This window comes from Macrotis lagotis, chromosome 4, assembly GCF_037893015.1.
Source record: "Macrotis lagotis isolate mMagLag1 chromosome 4, bilby.v1.9.chrom.fasta, whole genome shotgun sequence".
Classification (NCBI taxonomy): Eukaryota; Metazoa; Chordata; class Mammalia; order Peramelemorphia; family Peramelidae; genus Macrotis; species Macrotis lagotis.
In genome coordinates this window covers 43,381,089-43,388,035 of record NC_133661.1, presented here as the reverse complement: position 1 = coordinate 43,388,035, position 6,947 = coordinate 43,381,089, and the positions used below count along the sequence as shown (strand labels likewise).

The following is a 6,947-nucleotide window of genomic DNA, read 5'->3' as shown; positions in this document are numbered from 1 at the left end:
CTCAAGGTAACACAAAAGCAAATCTTTATGTTGCTCAGTGAGTTCTGTCCAGTACCTATAATAAACTAAGTGGCATCAGTTGTATAGCATTCACTTTATTGTGTTTGACTTTTATGTAAAGGTTTCATTCATTATTTTTGCTACATCATTAAAGTAACAGAGAAGAGTTACATATACTTATATACTTATACTTATTTTTAAAATAAATTGATCGAATTAGGCATCCGTCTTCAGAAAAACCATTTTTTTTCTATGTACTCTAGGTGGGTATTAACCTACGTCTTTAATACCAGCCTAAACAGCCATGTAATTAAAGAAAACCTTGGGAGCTATTATATAAGATAGAACATGGAGCAATTTATACTTTTATATTTCAGGATAAGGTAAAGCAAATCCAGGTCTTTTTCAATGGCTGCAATTATTTCATCTACTTAGAGCTCTAAAAATCTAGAGCCAGTAGTATATAAGTATATGTACATATATATTTTAAATAAAGTCTCTTGTCTGCTTTGAAATTTAAGGGTGGTTTGTTTTTTACTAGGTCAGTCATCTCAAAGGGCCAATAAATGAAAGTAAAAAGAGGTTAAACTGTTTTGTATATCTTTGTGGAAGAATGTAGAACATTTACACTTTTAAGGTTCCAGAAAGGTCACTGTATAGACTAAACAACTTATATACAACATCTGTGCAATTTTACTTGGCTGAGTATTTTAATGCAAAAAGCTCCTCTTAGACAAGAAGCCACAAATGTTCTTGTCCAAATCTGTCTCTTCTATTGCAAAAAGCAGTTTCTCTTTAGCTGTTTGTAGCTTTTATAAGGTGGTAGATACAAATGATTAAAGCATATAAGACTTCAAGGTTTTTTGCTAACTTTTTCAATACAAAACTCCTGAGGACCATTACTCCCCACGAGCTCAGCAAAGCATCCTAACAGTAGTCAGCAGGTTCCAGTGACAAACTGCATTAGACACATTTCAACTTCATTAACTGTCTCTTTCACAAACTGCCAGAACCAAATGAAGTTTGCTATTTCTTGTGTAATGTTGAGATATGGTATTTCTCTGCCAGTCTGCTAAGTTGGCTTCTTGCATACCACATAATATCAACTCCAATTCTTTTTCATCAAAGTACTGAAGCCATTGAAAGGGAACAACTTCATTAAAGCCATCAAGGAAAACTTTGGTCTGGTCTTATACTCCTCAAGAAAAATGCCATTCTGCCATGAAACTAATATATTCTTTGTTCTCCCCCAGTTACCAGGATGTTAGAACCACCCATCTTCAGGTCATGAGAAGTCATTTTTCCCAAAATCTCCATATCAACTGAAAAATACATTTCCAGGCCACATTCTTCAAAGCTGTTGTCTCTTATCCAGATGAGGGAATTACAGAATTCAATATCAAGAGATTCCAAATCTTTAACAATAAGCTTCTTACTTAACATACACTTATAGAATGGCAAAGAGAAACCAGTATCAATAAGCTTTCTATGAAAGAGTGCCATTACAATAAAGTGTCCAATGAAACAGAAGTATGAAAGATAGTCTGGACTGATTGTTGATGCTGAATTAATCTGAAGACAATGATTGCTTTTTCCAGAATACTCAAATAAACAATACATAGTATTCAGAAGTTTTGGGGAAAGTAAAAAAAATTCTCTTGCCAGGCCACCATAATCAAGTCCTGCTTCTCTCCTGAATATCACATACAATCTCCTCCTCAAGTCATAGGGTTTTAGAGCCATGTAAGATCTGTTGGAAAGAATATTCAAGCAATGTCTTCTTTCACAACCTGGTGATAAAGGTTGTGGTCTCTCCCATGTTGTAGTTTTGTGTTAAGATCAACATAATTCTATCATGAGGATCTTTTCTCTGTTCCCACCCTAGTGGCAAAGGTTCTATAACGGAATTTCCAGGCTGTTGCCTTATAGGTTCTTCAGGTAAATGAGCTATTTAAAAAGGAACTTATTTTTATTTTTTTCTATTATAAAGAAGATAGTTTTCTTTCTCCCCCTACCTCACCTCAATCTTAGGATAGCAAGTAATCTAATACAGGTTATACATGTACAATTATGTTACACATAATCATGCTGTGATAGAAGGAATCAGGATAAAGAGGAGAAAACTATGAGACAGAAAAAGCAAAAAAACCCAACAAATTTTAAAAATAAAAATAGCATGCTTTAATCTTCATTCAGATTTCATTTCATAATTTTTTCCTCTGGATGTGGCTGGCATTGTAAGGGGACCACATTCAATGGGGATCAGGAGAAATGAAGCAATTATTGTGCCTTAGGGAAATGATGCTAAACCTCTTATAAGTGGTATAGACATGTTTAAAATGCTATCCAGTCTTTAACTAAGTACCTGTTCATATATAAAAATAAAATGGTAGATAGATGGATACATAGATAGATAGAATGTTAGAGGAAGTTGAAGTAGTATCTACATAACTACCTTCAAAACCAGGAAATCTGAGTTCAATGCCATCTTGGACACATACTAATTTTGTGAACATGGTCAAGTCATCTAATCTCCTAATATTCTAGGTCAGAGAGGTGAAACATAGCCAATGCCTCAACCAGATTAAAATTCAATTGGAAAAATTAAAAAAAAATCAAATAAAGGGAGTAGCTAGGTGGTACAGTGGATAGAACAGCAGCCCTGGAGTCAGGAAGACCTGAGTTCAAATCTGACCTCAGACACTTAATTGCCTAGCTATATGACCTTGGACAAGTCACTTGACCCCATTGCCTTAAACAAATAAAATTTTAAAATATAAAGAAAAATGCAATAGAACATTGATAGTGTCAATATTTAGATTTCCAAAATCAATATCCAATATGCAGGGATCTTTATATATGAATTAGTAGCTGTGCATTTCCATTCGAGTTTGACATCACTGTTTTAGGTAATTCTCCATTATAATTTATTGAAAAATTGCTGACCAGATTTTGTAGAAGGAATTTTCTCCTCTGGGGGTTGTCTTTATTAGTGAAATCATAGATTCTGTGTCTATCATTGTCCTGCTTTATATCCCTAATATTGTGTTGCCAAGGTAGATGAGTTGTGTTTTGCTATAGGTTGAGACAAGTTTGGAGGGAGGAAACTCACTACAGCCCATTCTTGAAGAATCTGACTGCTTCTGAAGGGATAAGTTCAGTGTCATCTACAGATGATCTCTTTTCTGTAGGCTTTAGCTTTGTCTCATTAAATGTCTCATAAATTTTGGAAATTTTTATGGAAAGGACTCTTCCTCACAAAACATGGGCTGCCCTAAATAGTAAACATCATTATCTAATCAATGTGAAAATATCTACTCATTTAGTATATTGAATGTCCACTCCTCTGGAAGACACTGGATACATGGGCACAGAAGGCAAAAAAATAGCATTCTAGCCTTTTAGGGGCTGCCAGAACAATTAGGTTTTATCAGCACAGATTAGCTGAAAACAAAACAAGATAAGACATATTCGAGACTAGATTATAAGCATAGTAAAATAAGAACAATAGCAAAGTAAAATAGAAATTTGTAGAGAACCGATATGAGAGTCAGGAACATTTGGTTACACTTCTACCTCTCAACTATACAGTAGTATATTAGAAGTATGACTTAGGGTATGGCTCATAGCTCCTCTGTGACCCTATAGTAGCCTAAGATTGTAAATTATAGAGAAGTTGATGAGTTGTATGTTTATTCATTCAGATTTCCCTAACTAATGAAGTTTCAGATCTGAAACAGCACTGGATAATTTATAGTTAACATTTATGCAATATTTTAAGATTCGCAGAACACATTTTTATGCATAATTTCTCATTTCCTAGAGCAGTTAATATACTTGTAAATGCTAACTTGTATTTCTCATATGTCTCCTTTGTGATATTTTATTCTTTAGAAAGAAAATTTCTCAATTGAATTGTACCCATAATATCATCTCCTTCCTAGAATTAACCTAAAGATACAGACTTAAGTATAAACATGAATATATATGTTTATATATGTATATATCATACATATGCACATACACACATATATACATAGCATTAAGTATTCTCTACAACTTATAGTCTTTAAGAATCAACCAACTTTTTAAAGACAACATCATTCTGACTCTGGGTGTGGTGCTCAAGTCATCATGCCAGCACTATCTTTCATTAAGTTATGAAAACCTTAATTTGTTATTTCTTACTAACACCTTATGACCATAGTCATTGATGAAACATCATTATTAAAATGTTTGTAATGACTATTCTACTTGATTGAGTCCAGATGTAAAATTCAATCCCCCTTAAGTTGCAGAGAGACATGGAGAGGTCCTTGCTTAGTTGGAGCATATTCCCAATGATGGGAATAGGAGACAGACCAGGAGGAATCTTCTTTCCTTTATGATCTTTTCTCCATAGTGACAAAAATATCAAGAAAAAGACCCAAAGTACAAAAAAGACAGAGGTGAATCCCCAGGATTCTTTGTGGTAATCTGGCCAAATATAAAAGAGAGATCAGTTCAAAAACTCAAGTTAATATATCTGTGGTTTTTTTTAGGCTGGAGTGGAGCTAAACAGTTAATAAAGTCTTTAGTTCTCATAAATATTTAGTATCTCAGATTGCAGAGGGAAATGGGACTGATGGAGCAATGGCCTAGCAACCAACTTTAAATTTGTACCCTGTAAACCCCTGAACACTACTTATGGGAGCAGGAATGAAGGGCTTAGAGAATACAGAGGATTCATGACAATATCATTTCTCACACTTGATCCCTGTCCTTTGCACTTCTCATCCATTTTTACTTTGATTAATATTGTCTATTCTTGATGGCAAACAACTTGAGTCATATTCTCACACCTATTTAAGCTACAAGAAGAGTAGGTCTTGCCTAGTTCAGAGCACAAGATGAAACTGTAGAATGGAAATTCCCCCAGTAAGTTAAGAATAAGATCCAGTAACCTTGGAAGGTTTCTTTATGAAAGGTTCACATGGGAAGGCACAGATTCCTTTTATTTTTATTATCTTTATTTTAAAGCATGATTCTAACCAGGACTGAATATAACAAGTAGATTTGAAAACTTCAAAATAGGACTACTGGTAAAAATGACAGAGAGAAACCAGAACTTCTCTAAAGTGCTCTTAAGTTTACCTTAGGACTGATATGAATCAAGCCTCTTAACAGATTTTGGAGAAGCAGATTGCAACAAAGATCAGAGTGAAATATCTTCCAGACTGTCTTGGGGTGGAGTGGGTGTGCCCAGTGTAGAGAGCAGAGACCCAGTGCATCAGGGTGGTGGGGGAATTCACCTGAGATCCTCAGCTGTTGGAGTAAAGAATTTGGAGTTGGGACTTGGATGCTTGCTAAACAGCTCCACTGCACTGTGAAAGCTCCAGTACAAGTGTCCAGGACCCACATTCAGCCCTTACTGCTTTTGTGAAAACATGATCCTATTGTAAACTTCAGACATTTCTAGGCAAGAATAGGGTCTGGCATCTTGCCATCAACAATCAGGAGATGGTCTTAGGTGATCCAACCTTTCCCAACAAGCAGGGCATCTGAATTCCCTGGCATTGATAGTCAATCCAGAGATAGAGCACCAGGTGTTCCTGTGCAAACAGCACAGACACAGGTGTTCCCACTTCCTCCATCAAGGGAGGGTGTGACTGAATTCCATGCTCAGAAGAGACTCTGCTCCAACCTGACTGGTCTAATCCAGTGACAGGGCTGCCCATAGACAATTCCAAGATAGGCTATCCTCAAGATACTACTGTGGGGATTGGGCAGTAGACAACCCCCAATACAGCAGCCCAGAGAAGAAAGCCTCAGGTGTACCTTACTAGTCAGTCCACTGAGCAACCCTTAAGAGTTCCTAACATCAACTGTCCAGAGCAGTTAGAAAGTCTCTAGGACTTTCAACACCTAAGGACTGCAAGCAAGCTCTTCCCTCAACACAAGAACCTTAGAATAGGTAACAAAATTCAAAATGAAGGAAGGTCAGGGAAAAAACATCAGAATCCATTAAAAGTTACCTTGGAGATAAGAATGGGCAAAACACAAGCTCAGAAAAGTAGAACAGAAGGGTTGTTACATGTGAAGCCATGGAGAAGAATTTGAATCGGTCTTTAGTTCAGACAGATTTCTTAGAAGAATTCAGAAAAGATTTCAAAAATTCCATGGAAAAATTGGGAAAGAAATACAAGAGAAAATTAACATCTTTCAACAAAAATTGACAAAAGAAAACAAATCCTTTAAAAATACAATTGGGCAATTGGCAAAAAATAGCTTTTTTAAAAATAAAATTGACCAAATGGAAGTGGAAATGCAAAAGCTAAAAAGAAGAAAATAGTCTATTGAGTAATAAAATAGGAGTAATTGACAATAATGATTTCAGGACAAATGAAGAATATATTATAAAAAATTTGATAAATGAAAAAATAGGAGAAAATGTAAAATGTATTATTGGTTAAAGAGCTGACTGGGAAAACAGAGATCGGAGAGATAATTTAAGTGTAAGTGAACTATTTGAAAATCATGATTAAAAAAGAGCCTGGGTTCTGTTCTTCAGGAAATGATATAGGAGAACTGACAACTTGTGCCCAGAGGGCAAAATAGACCTCAAAAGAATCTGCTGATGCCCTCCTGAAAGAATCCTAAAATGAAAATGCCAAGGAATATTGTGGCAAAGTTATCCAAATTATCAGATTAAGGAGAAAATTCTGAGAGTGATCAGAAAGAATAAATTCAAAAAGTGAGCAACCACAGTCAGGATTACACAAGACCTGGCTACATCAATGTTTAAAGGATTGAAGGGCCTGGAATATGATATTCTGAAGGTCAAGGGAGGATGGATTACAGCCAAGAATCAACCGCCCAATAAAATTGAGTTTATTCTTTTAGCAGAAAAGATGGGACATTTAACAAAAGTAGGTGATGTCAAATTTTCTTGATGAAAAGACCAGAAC

At 35.4% G+C, this 6,947-nt stretch overlaps 1 pseudogene; it reads right to left on the bottom strand.

The window, feature by feature from the left end:
* Positions 1 to 710: 710 nt before the first annotated feature.
* On the bottom strand, positions 711 to 5,717 carry LOC141522644 (NEDD4-like E3 ubiquitin-protein ligase WWP1 pseudogene; annotated as a pseudogene).
* Positions 5,718 to 6,947: the final 1,230 nt, after the last annotated feature.